Source organism: Mus musculus, chromosome 5 (genome assembly GCF_000001635.26).
Source record: "Mus musculus strain C57BL/6J chromosome 5, GRCm38.p6 C57BL/6J".
NCBI classification, from domain to species: Eukaryota; Metazoa; Chordata; class Mammalia; order Rodentia; family Muridae; genus Mus; species Mus musculus.
Window position 1 is genome coordinate 113310797 of NC_000071.6, and position 23912 is coordinate 113334708.

At 48.8% G+C, this 23912-nt stretch overlaps 1 non-coding gene across 1 annotated transcript; it reads right to left on the reverse strand.

Moving 5' to 3' along the window:
* Window positions 1–13696: 13696 nt before the first annotated feature.
* Mir7229 (microRNA 7229) lies at window positions 13697–13749 on the reverse strand. The gene has a single exon (NR_106088.1). It is a non-coding gene; the product is annotated as a microRNA 7229 (primary transcript).
* Between the last annotated feature and the right edge of the window lie 10163 nt (window positions 13750–23912).

Consider the following 23912-nt stretch of genomic DNA (forward strand, 5'->3'; position numbering starts at 1 on the left):
GTAGACGTCAGAACCTGACATCCCGCCCACCCCACCCACGAAAGCTCAGCGCCGCCTCCTGGACAGCATACAGCAGAGCATCCGCATCCAGCCTCCTCCAGGCGTTAGCGACAGGCCTTGCCAAGTTGCCTAGGGTGACCTAAGATGCGGAACCGTGCTCCACATCCCGTGTGTCCATCCACGCGTATTTAGAAACGAGGCAAAGCCAGGCACGGGGCACACTCCTATCGACTCCTCAGTGGGGAGACTGAGGCAGGGGACTCAACCTGGGCGACATAGCCAGGCCCTGCCGCCACAATAAAACTAGACTCATCCTGTATAAAGTGGGTATAAGTTCTAGAATGAGCTGATGATCAAGCGAGATATTTGATGTGTAATTCTCATCATAGACAAGACAAAAAAAACAAAACAAAACAAAACAAAACAAAAAAAGGGCCAGCTTTCATACGGGGTAGCTGCTGCTGTTTCATATACCCCCTTCCTCCGTCCCCTCCTCCCCTTCCCTTCCCCCTCCCCCTCTTCCTCCTCTTTTTACTCCTCCTCCTCTCTTCTCCCTTTCTCCCTTTTCAGACTAATCAGATACACTGACTCCCCATCTGGAAGAAGCCTGCCTCTTCTTCACTTGCTGCTCCCCCTATACTGGGAACCAGGGTTCAGCCAGGATCTCTCAGTCCCAGGGTTGGGAGTTTGAAGCAAAGGAGATGGACACATTGCCGCAGCACTCAGATGGTAGACAGTAAACCATCTGAGCAAGTGATAGAGGGTTGGAAGGTTCTAGAGGGACGTGGAGTCGATGCAGGGGAGATACCAGTGACCGGGGCTGTCTTGTGGAACAAGGGGCATCTTGCTGAGTTTTCTTTCTGAGCAAGAAGGGAAAGGAGGAGGCTGGGGAATGCTTGGGGAAGAGGAATCCATACAGTTCAGCGGTTAAGAGAACTGAGTGCTCTTCCAGAGGTCTTGAGTTCAAATCCCAGCAACCACATGGTGGCTCACAACCATCTGTAATGAGATCTGATGACCTCTTCTGGTGTGTGTGTGTGTGTATACCAGAACCCCTCTTGTGTGTGGCAGTGGTGTCTCTGTCACGATACCCCCCCCCACTCTCTCCTCCCCCACTCTCTCCAGTGAGGTGTGCTTAGTGTCTCCAGGATGCCACAGAATGAGAAATAAGGACTTGACAAATATAATTGAGGACTTACTACATCCGGAGCTCTGGTTGCATAAACTTACCGAGCCTCCAGCCCCCCCCCCCCCCCCCATGAGCCTCACACACAAAGAAAGTCAAGCCCAAGACGTGGGAGAATTTTCTTCAGGTCCATACACAAAGCAAGCAATAGCTCAAGCCATGGACCGGGTGGATCATCTCACCAGGGGCAGGTTAAGATGAATCAGATGTTTCTCGCCAAGCCCTTCAAACCTTTTCAGAGAACATAGAAGTTTTCCTCTAATATAAATGGTTTCTAGTGGTGGTTTCAATATGCTTGGCTGTCCTGGAACTTGCTCTGTAAACTCACTCTCTTGAGCTCAAGAGATTTGCATGGCTCTATCTCCTGAATGCTGGGATCAAAGTCATGGTCCACCATGCCTGGACCTAAGCTTTCCTTCACCTAGATCTAAAAGCTTGTGTCATCCTGTGACAGTTTGACACACAGTCATATCTCCTTATCTCCAAGTGAAACCAATAATCACATCATAATAATATAACTATCCACGGTTTAGCTGCAAACAATAAGCTTAGCTGGGTGGGATCTTGCCCTGAGATCACCACTCCCTTAATCCGTTTGTCTCCTTGAACGTAGGATTCAGCTCCTTTTCATTTCCTGGGGCCCCTTCATTACTTGAAGCACACTCGTTTTTTCTTTTTAAGCTTGCTATGCTTGCTCAAAATGCTCTTCATAAGACTGAATCACAGGATCATGTCTAAATTGGGGTTTCTATGAGACTTAATTGTTAATTCTGTCTAGGCTGGCCCATTAAGCTCCACTTAAAGCATTCCATGGCGTTCCAAACCCAAAGTCCCAAAACCCATATTCTTTCAAACAAAAGCATGGTCAGGCCTATGACAGCAATACCCCACTCCTGGTACCAACTTCAGCCTTTTTATTTATTTATTTTTTAAAAAGATTTATTTACTTATTATATGTAAGTACACTGTAGCTGTCTTCAGACACACCAGAAGAGGGCATTGGATCTCATTGTGGATGGTTGTGAGCCACCAAGTGGTTGCTGGAATTTGAACTCAGGACCTTTGGAAGAGCAGTCAGTACTCTTACCCACTGAGCCATCTCACCAGCCCCCCAACTTCAGTCTTAATTAGAGTTCCATTACTGTGAACAGACACCACGATCAAGGCGACTCTTACAAGGACAACATTTAATTGGGGCTGGCTTACAGGTTCAGAGGTTCAGTCCATCATCGCCAAGGCAGGAGCATGGCAGCATCCAGGCAGGCCTGGTGCAGGAGGAACTGAGAGTTCTACATCTTCATCTGAAGGCTGGAGGAGACTGACTCTGGCAGCTAGGAGGAGGGTCTCAAAGCTCATGCCCACAGTGACATACTTCCCCCAATAAGGCCATACCTCTTAATAGTGTCACTTTCTAGGTCAAGCATATTCAAACACCGCATAGCTCCAGGGCATTTGAGTCGAGCCATTGCCTTGGGGCTGAATCCGGAGCCTTGAACCCTGTCCTACTTAGGTTTACTATTGCTGTGATAAAATACCATGCCCTTGGCTGGGCAGTGGTGGCACACGCCTTTAATCCCAGCACTTGGGAGGCAGAGGCAGGCGGATTTCTGAGTTCGAGGCCAACATGGTCTACAGAGTGAGTTCCAGGACAGCCAGGACTACACAGAGAAACCCTGTCTTGAAAAACCAAAAACCAAAAACCAACCAACCAAACAAACAAACAAACAAAACACCATGCCCAAAAGCAAGTTAAGGAGGAAAGAAAGGGCTTATTTGGTTTATACTTCCCTGTTGTTCCACTGAAGGAAGTCAGGGCAGGAGGCTAGAGCTGTGCAGAGGCCATGAAGGGGTGCTGCTTTTTGGCTTGCCCAGAAATGGCACCTCCCACAGTGAACTCGGTCCTCCCACATCAATAACCAATTGAGAAAATGCGCCCCCCAACACACACACAGAGAGAGAGAGAGAGAGAGAGAGAGAGAGAGAGAGAGAGAGAGATGGCGGCATCTTCTCAGTTGAGGTTCCCTCCTCTCTGATGACTGTGGTTTGTGTCATTGACGTAACACTGGCCAGCACACACCCTATGGCGGCTTAAGAAGCACTAGGAAAGCTTCCTTGTAACTTAGAGCTTTTCCCAGGCTGCGTGCGAATTCCCACCGGTTGATCAGTGATGGGGCTGGCTCACCCTGCAGCGGGAGCCGGGCGGTGCTTCTGGTAGGGTGCCTGCGGCGCCCTCTAGCGACGACTATGGGCATCGCGCGCAGCACTAAGGAGAGGCGCTGGATATGCAGCGATTAGCTCGTCGCGGCCCTGCAACAGCGCACATCTTCACAATTCACAGCTCAGTAAGGATGATAACCACGGCTGCGACTTGTTGATGAGGCCAATGCTGAATGCTACGTATGTTGTCTCACTTAAGCTGCCAATCAACTGCACGAAGGATCCTCCAGGGAAAACAAAGACACACAACAAAGAGAAAGGGGACCTGACCCTTGAGCGAGGCGTTCTCCGTGCAAAGGAACCCCACTTAGCTTGCCTCGCTGCTGCAATGGGTAATCTAAGCGACACCCAGACAGGAGATTCCTCGGAATGTGCTGCGAGGGTGGTTCTGAGATGGTTAGTAAAATCCACAGGGAAGGGCAGCAACCACCTTCCTTAATGTGGGTTAGCCTTGTGCAATCAGCTGGAGACCTGCAGGGGAAGGAAAGGGCAGAGGATGGGGACCGTCCTCTCTAATCGCTTTGCCAGGGACCAATGAACTTTTTTCTTGTTTTGGTTTTTCGAGACAAAGTTTCTCTGTGTAGTCCTGGCTGTCCTGGAACTCACTCTGTAGACCAGGCTGGCCTCGAACTCAGAAATCTGCCTGCCTCTGCCTCCCAAGTGCTGGGATTAAAGGCGTGTACCACCACTGCCCTGCACGAATGAACTTTTTTTTATTCATTGGGTTTGAATCGGGATTTTGGTGTTTCACGGACTCTAGCTTACCAGACACTGAGCTGAGACGCCTGCCTCCCTGGCCCTCCAGTTCATTGGCTGCAAAGCTTGGACATCTCAGCCTCCGCAGCTCCCCATGTACAACATACAGTGTGTGTGTGTGTGTGTGTGTGTATCTGTCAGCTCTCTTGCTCTTCTGAAAACCCTTGCCTTTCTGGGACACAGGGAAACACTGTCGTACTCATCTCACGGGACTGTCTCACATCGTTGGCACCTTTGTCTTCATAGATGACAACCAGTATTCCATTTCCTGAGAGGCAGCTTTGCTGACCCCAGGACTCTAGCATTTTGGGCTCATGGGACAGGCGCCCAGGGTGACAAAGGTCTGTCAAGAATATACCTGTACTATGACATGATCCGACGATGACTTAAGCAATGAGGGTTTTTCTGACTGTAGAGATGGTTCTGGACATATTCGGTTGGCTCACCGACCTGTGGGCTCTGGACCTCACCCTATCTCAGAAATTAAAAATGTCAAAATATTCGTGTCCAGGACCAGCGGTAGGGCTCCATGGGTGAAGGTACTTGCTGCCAAGACTGACAACCTGAGTTCAGTCCCCAGGACCCCCTTGGTGGGAGGAGGGAAGTGACCCCACAATTTTTCCTCCAACTGCCACACATGCGCTATGGCGCGTGTACATACAACCCAACTCCCACACATGCACACTGCCACGTACTCACACGAGTATACACAAACTGTTTAAAAGGGTTTTGTGTGTGTACCAGAACACACTCAAACTTGCCATTCCCTGATCAGACAGGATAGCACCTCTGTGTATGTTACACTGGCTGTCATGTTAAGCCACACGGGGAGGGGGTGTGCCTAGGTGATGTGGAGGTGTGATGCTCTGCAAAGGAGACCTTTTGTGTTCCACATCCTGGAACTGTGGATACTGAGGGATTACTGCTATCAGAGCTCTCAGTGAGTTTAGCATTAAATATTAGATAAGCTATAACACAGTAACATTGATGAGCCTGCGAGGTGTGAGGAAGAACTGACTGGACCCATAGCTGAGGAAGGAAAGCCAAGAACACAACCCCGGTGTTTGAGGTTTTGTGTGTGTGTGTGTGTGTGTGTGTGTGTGTGTGTTTAGATTTATTTATTATATGTAAATGCACTGTAGCTGTCTTCAGACACACACCAGAAGAGGGCGTCAGATCTCATTACAGATGGTTGTGAGCCACCATGTGGTTGCTGGGATTTGAACTCAGGACCTTCGGAAGAGCAGTCAGTGCTCTTAACACTGAGCCATCTCTCCAGCCAGTTTGAGTTGTTTTTCGGCTGCACATCCACCAGGAAGCAACTGAATAATGGAGAAATTAGGTCCGTGCACCCGTGGAAAATAATCTATGCTAAGGAACACTGGAGCCCCTTATATGCACAGGGGGTGGGGATGGCCTATTCCTAGGCTTGGAGGCCTTGAAGAGCATCCTTCCAGGGATCTTGTGGTAGACTAGAGTTGCCAGATTGTTAATGCCCCTGCCCAGGTGTCTCTGCGGGATAATACTGTCCTTGATCGCCATCTTTCCTAACATGTGTAAAAAACACCATGCAGTACTTAATCCAAAGCAACCAGATATAGGGAGAGAAGACAGGGCAGAGGGAAAAGGACTAAGATTATGTGAGTTACCAGCGAGGGGCGTTCTGAGAGGCAAAGTTCAAAAGAATGTAAGAGGAAATTGTTGAAGAGGAGTTGACTTTGGAATTCTGTTTTTATCTTATTATTGGTGTGTGTGTGTGTGTATGCCCACCCACGCATGTAGAGGCCGGACTGCAGCACTGGGTCTCTCCCTCCATCACCATGTCTAGTCCTTTTTGAGGCAGTGTCTCTTGCTGACCGTGGAACTCCTGTCTTTCACCTAGGCCTGTGGCCACCAAGCCTGAGTGATACTCTTGTCCCCGCCTAGCTCAGTCCTGATGATTCAGGCATGGCTGGGGCCACCCCTGGCTTGTCACATGGGTGCCGGCCTGCAAGCTTCAGAATTCCTGTCACAAAGCAAGCAGTTTCCTGTGCTTGCCCTTCCAGCCCCTAACACGGGGATACAACCTGAAAAGCTGTTTCAGAGGGGCAGAGTGTAGATGCCCAGACATGGCCAAAGAGAGAATTGGGGAAAAGGACACAGATGGAGAGAGCCAGCAAGATGCAGAAAGATAAACAGAAAACACAAACCACAGATGAGGAGCCAGGACTCGTTTCTGAGTTGCCAGAGATAGATAGTTGCTCCCATGGAAATACTGAGTGAAAAGAACTGGCTAACGCTGACATTTTAAGAAGGAATTATAAAGCCAGGCATGCTGGCGCACACCTTTAGTCCCAGAACTGAGGGAAGCAGAGGCAGGTGGATTTCTGTGGGTTCAAGGCCAGCCTGGGTCATCATGAGTGAGTTCCAGGATGGCCAGGGCTACACAATGAGACCCTGTCTTGGAGCAGGAAAGCAAGGGAAGAGATTATAGAGCCGGTGTCTTGTGTCTTATGATTAAACTCACACTCTGTGGTTTTCCCGGCAACATTGCTCTATGGTTGTCTGTGTGTTTTTTGTTCATAATTTTCATCCTCATGTGGACGCTCTTGTTTGATCCCTAAGGATGGGGCAAACAGCTGGCTCCACTCTTGCTGGACCCAGTCCAGTTACATTTCAAGGACTTCAGGTGCCTGGCTGAGAATCTAGAATTAACTGTAAGGTTGGAAAAATTAACCACCTTTTTGTGAGCTATCTTTTAACTCCTGCACCATGGAACATCTGGGTCCATTTGGTGGGGCACCTGGTTCTCTTCCCCTTCTTCCCCCAACCCTATCGGTTGTCTTTGGCACCTTGTCCGTTTATGTCTGTAGTTTCATCTCATTGTTTGTTACTCTGTTTTGTATCAAGAGAGAAAAAATGGCTATGGAAAGATAGCCTTCTTCCACCGCCTGAATTCACAGAAGAGATAAAAAGTTTTCTCCGTGGGTCTCCGAGGCACACCCAGGCCATCCCCATGGCTCAAGTCCTTACCCTTTCCCAGGCCTGCGAGAGAGAGCAGCACAGCACTCTAACCTCTTCTGCGCTGTTGCTCTGCCAACTTGAGCGGCCAGAGTTCCAAACTGGCCATCTGAGGGCTCATTTAATGTGTTTGTGGCCTGAGACGTCCTCTTCAGACTCCCTGGGAATGCCAGCCTCAGTCTGGTCTGATTATCGCTCTGTATCATACTTTAAAAGATGGGTCAAACTTATCTGCTTGCTGTTCATTTCACCCTTAACTCAGTCTCAACAACAGGGATGTCTAAACCGGTGCTGCTCTTAAAAGCCCAGCATCTGCAGCCTGGGCAGAAAACCACCAACTCCTGTAATGAACAGAGGTGGCACCAGGCAGGAGGCTGCTTGATCAAGCACAGGCTACTCTTGAAGGGACATGACCAGCCTCTTGGTTTCTCTGGCAAGGAGGCTGATGGCTAACCCTGCTACAGAACCTCTGTGCCCAGGAGAATTGGATTCAACAGGTATCAAGATGCTCCTCCCTTGAAATTACAGCTAAAATAAATAAATAAATAAATAAATAAATAAATAAAGTTTTGTTTGTCTGTTTTAAATATATAGATATATAATATAGCCACTGCATGTTTATTTCTGGCTGGTCTTAAATATCTATCTATCTAAAAAAAAGAAAAAATATCTATCTATCTATCTATCTATCTATCTATCTATCTATCTATCTATCTCTATATCTATGGTATTAACATGTTCTATATGTTGGTTAAAACATTAATTTATAATTTATAATATATAGTTAATAATCTATAATATTGGCAACCGAAAGTTGGCTTAAAACAACTCAGGATTAAAGCTATCCTGGGCAAGGACACATGTTGTGAGCCAACCAAGATCTCTAAAGATACCTTTAAATTGGGACAATATTTTGTCCTAGAAGCCAGGTTTAAAAAGACAGGATTTTAAAATGCCTCATTAATGAGGTATCACAGCTGCACCTTCATGCACTGGTAAACAAGAACCTTTCCTGCTAGCAGCCAAGCTTTGTAATGTGAAAAATAAGTCACTTGCTATTGATTTTTTTAGAAACACTGGGTTGTTTCAATAAACTGTTTTTAAAAATTAAAAATAGATTTCATTTTCTAAAATTATGGCTACACTCTTAGAACTTAGTTTTATCTTCTAAAAGTTATGGCTATGATCTAGGGCTTCATCCTTTAAAAAGATACTTTATTTGGACATTGCAAAAGGAACTTTTAAAAATTACATATATATGTATAAATATATATATATAAATATATATATATATATATATATATATAACACTATGCGACATTTTAAATTTTATTAAACAGTTTAAATGTCTTTGTTCATATGATGGTTACAAAAAAAGTTTTATTGAACAACAACAATCAGGTTATATACCTATGGGTGGGGGAGACAATTTTGATGGAAAAGGCTCAGGCAATCCTTATCATAATGGCCATAAATCTGTTTAAAAAATAGATATGATCACAAAAGATTTTTAAAACAACACAGGAATGGGCTGCAATTATTGGCAAAAACCAAAAACATCGGGAAAGCTGCGCCTGAGACAGTTGTTGCAAATGCACTAGAAAAACCTGTGAGAGCCGGGCACGGTGGCGCACGCCTTTGATCCCAGCACTAGGCAGAGGCAGAGGCAGAGGCAGAGGCAGAGGCAGAGGCAGAGGCAGAGGCAGAGGCAGAGGCAGAGGCAGAGGCAGAGGCAGAGGCAGAGGCAGAGGCAGAGGCAGAGGCAGAGGCAGAGGCAGAGGCAGAGGCAGAGGCAGAGGCAGAGGCAGAGAGACAGCAGGAGGATTTCTGAGTTTGAGGCCAGCCTCGAAAAGAGTGAGTTCCAGGACAGCCAGGGCTACAGAGAGAAACCCTGTCTCAAAAAAAGAAAAGGAAAAAAAAAAAAAAACCCTGAGAAAATCCGCCACACGAAAAATGAGGGTCCCGAGTCAGAGTGGTTACTGCAGCTTCAGCAGGGAGCTGTTCATCTTCAGGGCTGCCACAGCCACAGTTTACTGATGAGTACAAGATTAATTGCAACACACAATGTTAACAGATATACCTAGATATACATTCCTGAAGGCTTTATTCCTTGAGGCTTCATTTTCTGAAACTAAATAATTTGATAATTAAAAAAATACTCAAAAATTAAAAAGGTTAAGAATCAGTGGCTCTTGGAATCCACCCCCAGTGCCTTCCTTTCAGTTTGCCTGAGCTCCTCCATCAGGGCTCCAGCAGCCCAGAGAGCCTTGAGTTTTCTCAGCCCCAACCTTTTAACTGTTTCCTGTCCCGAAACTGGTCTCAGCTGAAACTGAATCATACAGAAAACTATAATATTCTGTTGTTTACGTTTCCTTATGAAATAGGTTTTTGGGTTAAGAAGTTTTATTTTAATAATAGAAGAAGAACTTCAATTCAAAACTGACTTTCAAGGCTCAGATTTAACAGGGATCGATTGATAGGCTGAAAACCGATGAGGTTCATCATAAATTAAAGCTTTATTTAGTCTCCTGCTTTATGTTTGCAAGGTAACAGACAACTTGTTTCGCTCAGATACCTACGAGGTAGGTCAATACTGGCTATCCATCAAGCCTGTTAGAGGTCTACGGAATGTAGCATTGAACATGTTTAAACTTACCGTGACGGACAGAGACTCCCAAATCCCACCGGCGACTCACCGAGGTCTCTGAAAATTGGTGGGCACAATGGCAGAGGACACCACCTGGATGGTGGTATGATAACCACTGGGCATAACTGTCCTGATGTCTTGCCTGCTGCTGCCAAGACCTGGCCTGAGCTGTGGATGGAGGGCAGAACTGATCGCCACACGGTGCTGTAGACAAGGATAGGCCAGTCTCCCATGTTCCTCCTCTGCAGGAAAAGCCTCTTCGTCTTCTGGGGCTGATGGCCAAAGGCTGCCTCTGCCCTCGGTGCCATAGAGACGCAGGAGCCCCAAGCAACTGTCTGGGCAGTGACATACAGGCAACTAGCTCCTTATGTCAAAACAATCCACCACGACGTTAGTTCATTGGTTAACTTATCGGGTTAAACTGCTAGGTTTCTTGTTTCGAAAACGGCAGACAGGCTTGCTTTACTAATAGCCATCAAATTAAGGTATAGACAGGTTTCAGATGTGGCTTTTTACTGTTCCCATATGAAAACTTGCTTGGCAGTAACTGTTCTCAATAATAACGACTTCTGCCCCTGACAAGTGACAAGGTGGGAAGAAAAAGATTGGAGGGAAAAAAAACCCTGACAAATCAATGATTTGATCCAGTTGCAAATCAGAAGGGGAAATGGGAACACCAGGTCAGGAGAGCCAGACTGACTCCATGACAGCTGCAAACTGGCCGTTTGGGAGACTAGGCCTAAGTTTCTGTTTCCCAGAAATGAGAGCCAGGATCCAGGAACCTGTGGTCAGCCAACCAGAGCCGCGGGCAGCCAGTCCGAGGACACCTCATCATCTGGCCTGAAGTAAGAATAGGTAGCTAGAATGAGCAAGCCACCCCTGGGAAGTCTTCAGAGCTTGATTATAGAATCAGTCAGACCCCCGAGATAGAGCTGACCAATCAAGGTAAGAGGGCGCAAACCCCTCCCTGGAATTCCCCTAACTGACAATAAAAGATGAGCCCCTGATTTCACCAGGGGTCTCCATTCCCAAACGGGGGAGACAGACCCCAGCAAGCAGGAAATTCAGCTGAAGAAACGCTCTTTGCTTTTGCATACTGCTTGCATCTGGGGTATCCTTCTTCAGCAGTTCTTGAACCCTGACAGGTAGAGCTGCTGTTGTTACAGACACCTGGACAGAGGAGGAGGTGGGGCACCGGGATGAGGTCTGTTGTGCTGCCACCCAGGCCACCAGAAGGCTCCCTCCCAAAGGCTGGGACACCAAACACAACGGGGCTAAAGCCTTTATACGTTGCAGCTTCTTGGTCTCCCCGGATATGTTGAAATATGTGGCTGATTATAGGAAAGATAGAAAAGAGAGGCAAGAGCCAGGCGTGGGAGGGCCGCAGGTCATTACCATGCCAGCAGAGAGTGTATTCCTCATGGCCTTCTCATGGGAAGCAAAGCTACAAACTAACAGCTTGTGCTAAAATATACACAAGATTTTTGTTCTCATCACTCACACACACACACACCTCTGTACCTTCTACCCAGGTCATCAGAATCTTCAGCCCCTCACCCTGAGCCTCAGGTGTGCCTCCTCTTATATAGCCTCAGCAGGCCGGGGAATCTGCCAACAGGCCCCGACCTGTCCTGACTCTGCCCATAAGGCAGATTTTATTCCCCCCCCCCCCCCCCCCCCGCTTCAGAGAAGTGGCAAAGGGCTCCCGACAGTTTTAACTGGGTGCTTCAGGCTGCTAGGCATCGGATTCTAAATGACTGGGACAGGATTTGGGGGTGGATGGACAGTCTGCAGGAGAGAGGTGACAGAGTGGCTCAGACACTGGAAGGCACTGAGGAAGCAGTCCCAACAGCCGTTTCCTGTTTCTTTTTCCCTTGGCTGTAAGGCTCCCACCATACTGTGAGCTCACATTGCCATGCCCTGATGTGCTTACAAAGCCTTTCACAGCTCCCCCACCCCCCATTTTCTGACCCTTATATTCCTTCCAACCTGGTCCCTTCAGGCCTGCCTGCAGCCAGATCTTATGGGGGGTGGGGTGGGGCACATTTTCTCAGTCCACCTTCCTTTCTCTCAGATAACTCTAGCTGTATCAAGCTGGCATAAAACTAACTAGCCAGAGCACTTTACTACCTGGTAACCCAATTCCAAGAACACAACGGTCCCGTCCACCCCCCCCCACCCCCCACACACACACCCGCTAAAGCAGATTGACCCTTCAAGGATAGGCAATGCCAGCCCTAGAGGTGAGAGGTCACTAACAAAAGCCTGAGGCCAGGCAAGGAGGCTCCTGTAAGGAGTTGTTGCTCAAGATACCACACAACTTGGATGCAAGATATAAAGAAATTGGGTCCAGGTGCACGCTTCTTTCCTGCGGGCCGGCTGGCTTTCTAAGTGCCCTGCACTGCTCTGAGGGCCACTGGGTTCGGGGCTGCTCCTGCCCAGCAGTGAACTCATGAAAGAACTCTAAGGCCAGGCAAGATGCACCCATTTGCATTGCACCAAAGCGGGGCACCATTATGAGATCACCAACTGCTCCCTGATTGGATTCGAAGCCTGTTCAACAGGAGGACGTCTAAGTCTTAATTTTTTTTTTTTTTTCAGTGCCGGAGACCAAAATCTAGGCCCTTTTGTAAGGACTTTGCTAGCAAGCACCCTACCCATGAGCTACAGTCCAGACCTTTTTAAAAAATCGAGGCAGAGTCTCACAACATTGCTCCAGTACACCCTAGCTGAACTCATTGTTCAGCCCAGGAAGGCCTTCAATTTCCCATCTTGTTTCAGCTTGCTGAGCAGCTGGGGTTGCAAGGGCGGTCCACCACATGCTGCTACTAATGGAGAGTTTTTTTTCCCGTCAGTGGGCACTGAGGTTCATCAAACCTATTGAGATGAACTATTCCATAGTAGCTACCAGTTTCCTACTATGGATACAAAAAATTACCTCCTTGTGATGAAGCTCGGGTACCTTTCAGACACTGTAGTTGAGGGGTCAGACATGGGCCCCCAAAAAGCAAACAAGGTGCGGGAGAGGCAGTGTTTCGTCATGGAGGCTCCAGTAGAATGCCCTTGCCCCTGCCATCTCTGGCTTCTTGTGGCCACTCTATCCTTTGCCCCAAGTCCCTTTCATCTCCAGAGCAAGGGATGATCTACAAACAGTTCACAGACTCCCGTCCTATCCTGCTTGCCAGCTCTCCCTTTCTTTTAAGATTTATCCACCATGTGTGGGTGTTTTGGTCTGCATGTATGTCTGTGTAGCACGTGACTGCCCGGTGCCCTCCGAGGCCAGAAGAGGGCATCGGATTCCCTCGTGCCAGAAAGTTGTGAAACCATCAAACCCAGGTAGGTCCTCTGCAGGAGCAACACCTAGCCTAACAGCTGAGTCATCTCTCCAGTCCCCGCCCTCCTCACCTTCTGTGGATCTTGGTAAAGTTACCTTGACTTAAGTCATCCACCGTAAAGTCTTTCCGCGGCTCTCCCTGATCCTCCTTGCCCGCATCATGTGAGGATTGGGACATGGTCGCTGGTGCCTTTGGGGTAGCGTTAGCCTGTGGTCACAGTTAACGCTGACTTTCTGTTTCCGAATTGAAGGCTGCCACCGTGGCTCCGTCATGGCCAGAGCTGCTGATTTGGGAAACTTCGCTTCAGTCACCAGGGTCAGGGGAACCGAGGACGGGAAGAGGGCCGAGTCCGGTTCGCACGGCGGCTGGCGGACAGGTGGCCGAGGAAAAGCTGTGGCGTGGCATCTGGCGCGGCTTAGAGCCAGAAGACTAGAGAACCGCCCCGCCCCGCCCTCTGCTGGGTCGGAGCATTGGAGCACCACACCCTAGAGAGACCTCATCGCACAGGCTTGGCTGCAGGGTCACGGGCTCCTGGACCGCTTTCTGGGGAAAGCGTGCAGAAAGTCACTGGTCTGTGTAGCCTTGAGGCTATCCAGGGATGTCTACTACTGAGGCTTTGGAGGTGGAGCGGGAAGCTGCTGCTCTCCCTGCTGGGCAATACAAAGAGTCAGGCTAGGCAGGCCTGGAAGTGGGGGGGGGGGGTTTGCAGAGAGAGGAGGTGCCTCCCTTGAGCCACACCCCTTCACCATGGCCACCTTGGGTGAGGGAAGATAATTCTGCTGAAGCTACAAGACCCCAAGCATCCTTTAGATTTCTGTTCTGGCCACACTGATCATCACCATCACCACATGGTCCACCTTATAATGTGTTTCTGTTAAAGCTCTGTCTCCCTGTAAACATTCAGAAAGCACCTGTCCAAGTATCCTCATGCTGTTGCCTGTGTGACCCCTCTTCTGGGTTCATCAGTATTGTGTCCTGTGATGACCAACCATTAGTTAGCTTACTGGAGAGGAAGAGCTGAAATCACCTAGGAGATACCACTTTGACTGGGTCCAAGAGGGTGTTTTCAGATAGGTTTACCTGTGGATCTCACGGGCTAACGCCCCAGAACAAATAAAAAAACAAAGAGGGGGTGGGGCTGGAGAGATGGCTCTGCAGTTAAGAGCACTGGCTGCTCTTGCAGAGGAACCGAGTTTGATCCCCCACACCCACACGGCAGCTCACAACCATCTAACTCCAGCATCAGAGGATCCAGCTCCCTGTCTGGCCCTTGTGAGCACTGCACGCCTGCGGTGCACAGGCACACATGCGGGCAAAACACTCACACATAAACAATAACTTAAAGAAGGGAAGGGGAAGCAAGCTGAGTGTCTACATTTATAACTCTCTGCTTTCCAGCCGTGGACAAAACGAAACAACTCATCTCACAGTTTTGTCTCCATAGAAGACTGTGTCCCCTCAGACTGTAACTCAGAAGCCCCTCCTCCCTCAAGCTGATTTTGTATTTTGTCACAACAATGAGAAGAAGAAGAAGAAGAAGAAGAAGAAGAAGAAGAAGAAGAAGAAGAAGAAGAAGAAGAAGAAGAAGAAGAAGAAGAGGAGAAGGGGGGAGGAACAGGAAGAAGAAGGAGAAGAAGAAATAGGTAGCTAGAAGTATTGTCATAGCATGCTGTGACAGGGCGCCACTTCCCATTCCCCCCCCCCTCCCCCCAGTTGGTTACAGTTGCTACAGATAAATCCCAGGATCTCCTGTCCTGATCCTGGAAGCATCACTATGTTATCTAAGTTATTTTCCAGTGGAAAAAATCCTCGGGTGTGGGTTGTGTCTAGCAGGTGCTTCTATCTTGTTGGCGCCTGCAGACCACTTCTGCTTTGGCCCTGTGCTCTTGTATGGAGACATTCTTTACAAAGTTGTCAGTGGGACAAATGACACACGATTGGGTCACAGCCTGGGCTTCCAGGGGCTCGCACTGTCAGCTGCACAGCAGTGTAGAGTTACTCTCCGGAGTGACCTTGGGATGACTGCCGCTTCTTTGTGTGCCCGTGCGTACCTGCACATACAGGTGGGTGCACAGGAGATGTGGGTAGGTGGGTGTGAGTCAATGTGCACGGGTCTCTCTGTGTGTGTGTGCGTGTGTGTGCCCACCCTTCCCCCAACCTTGAGCTGGCAGAATCAGACCTTGTTCTGTCACAGCTAGCCCACCTAGGGTGGAGTCTTCCGACCTAGGTGAAGTCTGTTGTCCTGTCACATCTGCAGCTTCCTACAAGAAGCCACTACCTGCTAAGCAGCTGAGCTGGTCTTCCTGAGGAGATCCGGGCAAAGTGGGGAATAGGGATATATTAAGCCTTGATCAGAGAACTTTGTCTTGGCTCGTTATTTCCCTCGTCCAATCTTCCCGTCCATCCCCAGATTTCCTTCCAGGTGAACCCGGTTATCCATGGCCGCTGGACGGCTAAATGCGTGCATATACAGGAAGAGGCCAGGCAATGCTGGATGTTTTCCTTGTCCGGGATGGTGTCTCACCTGAGCTCCTTCTGGCTAGCCAGGGATATATATATATATAGGTCTGCATTGCTACATGGGCATCAAACTTGTTAAGGCCGGCTCCTTGTAAAATACCTATAGCCATTTTGTATCCATTCTCCCTTTTGCTCAAAAGGTGAAATTAAGTTCAAGTTCTCAGACTTGGCTCCCCAGAAGTAATTGTCCATAGCTGACACTGAAAAATTCTCCTAAAAGGTCATAACAGTATTACTTGTGCTTTGGAATCTCAATGCTCTGAAATCTGGTTCATCACCCATCTGCCACCCCTCTTACCTCATTCGGACTGATCAGCTCGAAAGTCAACATGATACTTTGTCTCGTTAGCTTAACCTGTAGTACTGGGCCCCCACCATCTGAACTTCTGAACCAGGGTTTTCCTATACAGAGCCTGCCCTAAGAACAGACTGGCACCACAGTTAGACTCCTGGGTCCTTTTCTGTGGTCATGATCGATTGTTCTGGTATTGCTTCTGTGGCCTCTTGATTAGTGTGACAGACACTCTCCTGCATGGGCTCCTGGGGGTGCTCAGCCTATTCAAGCCCAGAGCTTCAGAGCATCTAAGTTCAGTAACACATCTCACACACGGCCACCAACCACTTGGCCCTGACTAGCAGAAGGAGGATTTGTTTTGTCACGACCCACAGAGGGCTCATTGTGGGTTGGGAGGCTTGGTTGGCTAAGTGGCCTGATCCTTGGCAGCAGGAGGTGATGGGCCACACTTCTCAACTGGCTGATCTGGAACCAGGGCAGGGCTAGAACCTTCTAGGGTCCCCACTCCTGTTGTCTTGGGCCTTTGAGCGGGGACCACATCTCAAAGCTCTCATAACCTCCAAAAAAATGTGTCACCAGCTGGGGACTGGGTATTTAACACATGAGTCTACATGGGACACACCCACAATCAAGCTATAAAACAATGCATCCTTTCCTTTATTCGGTGCTGGGCACTAACCCCAGGACCTGGTGCTTTCCAGGAAAGTGCCCTATAGTACAGCCCCTTAATCCCAGTGAATTCCGGAGTGGCACAGGCTCTGCATGGCACTCAGCCATGCTTGCGATGTGTACCACAGCTTTGCCTGGTAGACACATGGCGCCAGTACTTTGCAACATTTTCAACCCTTTTATTTGCTCAGAATTAGTGAGCTCAGATCCCCCCCCCCGACATTAGCAGAACCGCCATGCACCTGCCTGCTTACTTATAATTAGCCTGTGGCACTTTCATATGCAGCTCAGCGAACAGTGGCCTATGAGCAGGCTTCAGTTCTCAGGGTGACTCCAGCCAAAAGGGCATCTGCAGACCAGGGGTACCATGGAATGAGTTCTGAGAGGACTCCCCCCAACCCCCAACCCCCAACCCCCACCCCCACCCCGCTCCCAAATAGGGTAGACCAGCCAGGGAACCAACAGACAGACAGACTCATCAGTAGCCAATAGTCTTCACATCAAAGACTCTTAAATGAAGTGTCCCACTGGGCCCCTCCCCAACAAGTTGAGAGTGACCCTGTTTGAATGTTAACTGCCTTGTCAGCCATAAGTGCTTGCTTACAAAGTCTTGGCCTTAGTGGAAAAGTACTATCTTAGTTGAGATTTCTGTGGGAAAAGTTGAGGCCTCTATGGGAAAGCACTACCCCCAGTTAAGAACAAATAGCTATAGATCTTGTGGACAGGTACCTAGCAACCCATTCTGTTCTGTTCCTCCTACTGAACTTTTTACCTAGCAAATATCCTGCTTTTGGGAACAGGTGCATTCCCCCAGAAACAAAGCAATTCTGCGTCACCCCCCTCCCCATATCCTGCTTCTATTGGGTATAAAACCTGCCTGGGAAAAATAAAGTTTGTCAGCTTGATCAGAATTTTTTGACTTGCTGTCCATTCTTTGTGTTTCTTGTCCTCCATTCTCTCCACAGGTGGTTTCTCAGACCCTGTTCGACTGTCTCACAAGTAGGGACACCAACAGTAGCTGACTTCCGTCTTCTCCTGCTCCCCTCCCCCAAAGAAATTCTTGACAAGGCCTGGCTGCAAAGGTTGACTTAAATTATCTGCTCAGGTGACTGAAGGGACCAGGTTCTGCCCTGGAACCTGGGCAGGGGGTCACTGCAGGAAGCACTGCTCTGTACTGAGAGCTAGCCAGCCCCGACCAGTGGTTCCTAAAGCAGCCTGTGGCTAGGGAATGCCTGAAGAGATGGCTGGTGTACAGGTGGTGGGGGTGAGGGATGGGGTGAGGAGGGCACTGTTTGGGGTTAGTCTCTGGACCATTTAACTCTCACTGTGAGGTCTTAAGAGAGTGGAAACCCACCAGGGCGGGTGGTTGGTCACGCCTCAATCCTGGTGACTTTTAAGAAGTTACCAAGCCTTGGGCATTCCATTAGAGTAATGGAAAATAGACTCAGAGGCCTTCACGACCTACCTTTTCCCCTCTGCTGCATTGGCAATGGCATGAGTCAGCCAGCCAAACCTGTAAATACCTTTTGGTGGCACCTTGCACGGGAAGCAACTTGCGCAGAAGCATGTGTGTGTGTGTGTGTGTGTGTGTGTGTGGCCAGCAGGTTGCCTGGAAACTGCTTCCCTCAGAAAGAAGACACAGCTTTTATTATGGTAGATGGCATACACTCTTGAAGTCCAAGAGTACCTGAGCCTTCATGATCTGTTAGCAGGAAGGGTCTCTGTGAGCACCCAGAGCCATTGCCTGACCATGACTGCTTCTCATAGAACATCCACCTGGCCTCTCCACCCCGACACCAACATGCCGTCTGCCACCCCTGCCTGGCCCACTCGCTCTTGTCACTGACTTCCACCATCAGCACTGGGGGAGTGAAGGGGTCTTGGGAGTTTTCTAGTCCTTAGACTTATATGCAGGAAGGTCTCTAGACTCAGCCATCACCTCTCCGGGCCATCTCCTCAGAGACAGTAACACACTGGAGGAGAAAAGAGACTTCCCAGGGTTAAGTGTCAGTGAGAACAGACCGGGGTGTGGTCACGCACAGGTAGCAGAGGGAATCCTGTCCTTGCAGCTCCTGGAGATCCCCCCCCCAGGGCCCCCAGAGTGACCTGCTCCAAACAGCAGAGTCCAGGGTCGGCACCTCTGGCGTGGCACTTGCAGGCCCAGGGATCTCCACTGTCCAGGTGAGCTGCTCTGCCTCCAGCTTCAGCTGCAGAGCCAATGTGTACTTTCTAGGGTCCTCGCTGCAGACGGTGCGCTTGTGCTCAGGCACTCAGGCTTAGGGACAACAAGCACAGCGGCATGCCAGCCTGGTCACCTGACACTCTAGTGACAAGTCCTTGAGACCTCATGACCTTGGTTGGGGTGTGGGACTTCTCCGTGGCACCCACCCACCAGTGCACTCAACCACTCACACACATCTCAACCTCAAGTGGCACGCAGCCAGCCATGTGCAGACGTCTAGTTACGTTGGTAAATAGGCGATTCAGAAAAAAACCAATTCCATCCCCAGGAGCATCCCAAAGAGCAAAGTACTTGGGAGTGACCCTCCCTGCCCCCCCAGCCAAGGAAGTCTGACACGCTACCAACTTTTGCTGAGGTTAAGGGCTCACAGTAAAAGAGAAGACAATGCATAATCATTAGCCAGGAACTTCCCGAGGGGTCTAAACATCAAATACAATGTTGCCGTGCTAATTCTTGGTTGCCAACTTGACTACCTCTGAAATGAACTACAATCCAGAACTTCTAAAGATCTCATGAAAAGGAATTAAAGAAAGGTCCAGGTGTGATGGTTTGTGCCTTTAATCCCAGAAGACAGAGGCAAGCAGATCTTTTGAGTTCAAGACAAGCCTGGTATAGAGCAAGTTCCAGGTAAAGAAAGACCTAAATCCCAGCATGGTAGTGCACGCCTTTAATCACAGCATTCAGGAGACAGGAGCATGCAGAGTTCAAGGTCACTCAACAAAGCAAATTCCAGGACAGACAACCTGAAGCAGTGAAGGAGTTAGAAAAACAGAAAAGAACAAGTGGGCCATGCCCCAGCCTCAGCAAGCAACAAAACTCCCGCAGCTTTGGCTACGTGACTTTGGCTTTGGCTTTAGAGTCAAGAATAGAGGGGACAGCTGGGACAATTATGCTGGTTAGCTGGAGCTAAGAAATGAGCAATGATTAAGAAGAGACCAGCATCACTGAGGTGAAATCTGGGAAGCATTTTCCGACAGCACAAAGAAGCTGTGTTCCAGAGATAGACCCTCCTCCTGGCTGCCTGCAGAAGACAGTCTCCTTCCCACTCTGTGGATCAAGAAGTAGAACTCCCAGGTCCTTCTCCAGCACCATGCCTGTGTGCACAATGCCATGCTTCCTCCTATGACGATGATGGACTGACTGAACCTCTGAAACTGTAAGCCAGCCCCAGTTAAATGCCTTGTCCAAGGTTTCCCTTCACAACAATAAAACCCTAACTAAGACAAACTTTTTCATCTAAATTCTATTGCTGGGTTGGGGGATGCTGCATAGCCTAGAGGGCACAATGCTGTGGATTCAAAACAACAGACTGTTGTCAATAGATGAACCAAACAGTAATTGTGCCACATATACACATGGAACACTATTCAGTCTTGATTTAAAAAAAAAAAAAAGCCAACCTTAATAACCATACAGATTTACAGGTAATTCAAGTTGTGTGTAGGGGGAGGAATGGGGGCAGTGTTTCTGCAGACAGAGACAGCCCAGTCTATAGAGAGCTTGCTATATACAGTGTAAGGACCCAGCTTCAAATCGGTTGAGGAAGAGACCTAAGGTCAACCCATACATGCCTCCACATGTCTGCTTACACATGTGTGCACATGAACGAGCATAAAGCTCACACACAGAGAAATCAACTAAAGTTGTCGGGTGATACCATTTGGATCCGATTACATCCCAAAGTGTTAAAGGTTTGGACCACAGTTCAGCGAGGTGGAAGGCAATGGTGAGGCTGAGAGAGAGGCATTAGAGCATGCCCTCAATGAACATTTTGCAAGATGCCAGTGTCTCTCCTCCCCGCCCCTGACCCCGTTTCACCCCATTACATGACCATGGCTTTTAGGCAACCGCAAAGCAGTGGGGCTGGCTGGCTGCCCCGCGTGCGGGCTGACACCTCCAAAACCCAGAGCCAAAATCAGCCTTTCCTCTTTTCCAGGTGATTTCTTCCTTAGGTATTTTGTTAGTGACAGAAGCCCAGCAAGCACAGAGGATTTACACAACCCAATCTAAGTGCTTCTGCCAAGCTTCACCTGCAAACACCGTAGTGGTGTACTGCGTATGGGCACACATATCAGTGGGGTTATCACAGGGCTTAGCAGTAAACTTACCTACCCGTGGCTAATTTGCGTTTTTTAAAAAAGAGATTTTGACTATTCATTAGAGGAATTGATACGTCTTTTCAACAGACAATCTCCTCGGTGGAGATGCTCGCATACAACAGACCTGAGCTGGGCCTGTACTTCACCCCATGCCTAAAAACGGAACCCGAAAGATGAAACTTTAAATGTAACACTGAAAATTAGGAAGCAAGCACAGGTAGATTTTTTTTTAAATGGCCCTCGTTTGGCAACTTATTGGGTATGACATCAAAGAAGCAAATGAAAACAATATACATTTTATATATGGCATGCTGTTGGTTTGACGAGGAGGGGCGGATGATGGGCATGTGATTATTTTATGTAGCAATTGTTTTTCTGTATATGTAAAAAAAAAATCTATACCTCAAACACGTCCCATCATTTCTAAGTGGTAGAAAAACTAATTGGCTAAGTTCCTCTGGAATTGAGTTTGTACTTAGATAATTATAACTTATCAACAACGTCACTTCCTCAATACTGAGTAAAAATAAACTCAGAATATCTGAAAACAAGAGATGAGGTGAGAAGAATGTGGGTAAAATACGTGTTCTAGTATTAAATATAAAAGTTCTTTATTCTCTGCCGGCAGGTGCCTGTGCCCCATGTGCATGCAGTACCTATACAGGCCAGGAGAGGGCGGGAGATCCTCTGCAACTGGAGTCACATGCGTGAGCTTCCATGCCGGTGCCGGGAATCGAATCCTTTACTAGCAGCCCTGTGCTCTCTGAACGAGTGAGGCATCTCCCTAGCCCCAGCTATAAATTTCTTTGTAAAACAAAAATACAGACAGCGCCATCTCTACAGCCCTGGCTTGGGTTGTTTCTATCCGTGTGCCGTCTGGGAAGACATTTGGAGACGGGGATTTGGGGACTACACCTTCCTTGTTTAATGACCGAGGACTGGGATGGATGACGGGGGTTCAAAAACCAAACAGTGGCACTGAAATTACATTTTCAGACGCACTTTTCTCGTAGGTAAGTAGGACTAATTGTTCATTTAAAAAAAAAAAAAACAAAAAAACCTTTCTGTGGGCTGGTGAGATGGCTCAGCAGATAAGGTGTCTGTGGCTAAGTATGAAAACCTGAGTTCAATTCTGCGATCCCACTTGGTGGAAGGAGAGAACAGACTCCTGTAAGTTGGCTTCTGACCTCCACCTTTGTGGTGTGGAAAACCACACTCCCACTTCACCGCCCCACCTCTACCTGTGCCTGCCTCAAAATAAGGGTGGGTGCAGCGCTCAGTGGGAGGAGCTTGCTCAGTATGCACAAGCCCCTGGGTTTACAGACACTGGAGAAAAGTGGAGTAGGGACGTGTGGGTTGTTGTTGGTGGTGGTGGTTTTGCATGATAATGGCACCCACAGGCTCCTAGGTTTGAGTGGCTGAACCCAAGTTGGGAGAACAGCTTGGAAGGATTTGGAGGTGTGGCTTTGTCGAGTCTGTATATTACTGGGAACTGAGCTTTAGGGTTCCAAAATCCCATGCCAGCCCCAGTGCCTCGACCTGCTGCCCGTGGATCGGGATGTAAAAAAAACAAAAACAAAAAAAAAAAAACACCTCTGGGCTACCGCTCTAGTGCTGTGCCTGCCTGCTTCCCTGCAGTGGTAGTCACGTCTAAACCTCTGACACTCAATGGACAATAGAGTCCCCAATTAAAGGCTTTCTTTCATAAGAGTTGTCTTGGTCATGGCGGCTCCTCACAGCAATAGTTATTGCTATGGACATAGTAAGGTATCCCCGAGGCGTTGGCAGGATGACAGGGCATCCACATGTCCAAACTCAGTAATATGTAGACATCGAATGTGCACAGTTTTCTGCATACGAAGGCTTAGAATCAATCACAAGTTTAAAAAAAGAAAGAGAAATGCAGGAGTATCTGGATACAATTGTTTAGACACCACACTGGCCTCACTTGATAGTTTCAGCACATTTCTGTAAAACTTCCCATCTGCCCCTTCAGACTCCCTGGAGAGAGCCGCCTCCTCTCCCTGGTGTGCTGGACGGACATTGGACACTTGCACCAGTGCCTAAGGCACCATCGGGGAGTTCCAGCCATGAGCACTCCTGGTGTCCCTTTGCCCACAGTAAGAGGAGAGAGAGAGAGAGAGAGAGAGAGAGGTGGGAGCATTCCGACCCCCATCTTCTAGACATTCCTCTGGTACCCCCCAGCGACCTGGAGCAAAGGACTGTGGGGCAAGCAAGTGGCCAGATTGCCCTTCTGCCCACACCACTGTTGGGAGTGCCCACAGACCTCTTGGTAAAGTGGGGAGGGGCACATGCCATCGCTGTGGTGTGGCTGAGGGGAGACTCCCTTCTGGCACCTGATGTGAGGTCCAGACACCTCCCTCTTGCTGGGTTTGGGGCTCCCATTGAGCCTCAGTGAACTCCCCCCCCCTCCACTTCCTGCCCAGAAGAACACGTTTGGCTCACCGTGAGCCAGTGGGGGAGGGGGCACTGGCCTGTGCCATACCCATCCCACTGAGCCGGATAAATGATGTCTCTCTCCTCAGGGGTCTTTTTTCCCTTTATTAGTGTCTGTGCACCAAAATATTCCTCTCAAGTGCACCCTGAACTTTTTGACTACATTCACTCTCTCCCTTCCCCTTGCCGCTTCTGCCCGACCTCTCCCATCCACCACCCTCACATTCTGCTCAGGTGGTATACGCGGGTAGGTAGGGCTCAGAAACATAACATTCATGTCCCAGGGGCTCGAGTTCCCACCTCCACCCCCCTGTCTGGCTCATTACCCACAGTACGGTGACGCCCGTCCGACTCTGTCACCTTCCCGATTTGTTATCTCAGATGCTGACTAATAATACCCACCACTTTTTTCTTTTTTTCCCCACCTCTTCCTTTTGAGGCAAGGCCTCTGGCCCAGGCTGGTCTCGAACTCGCTCTATGCTTGAGGAT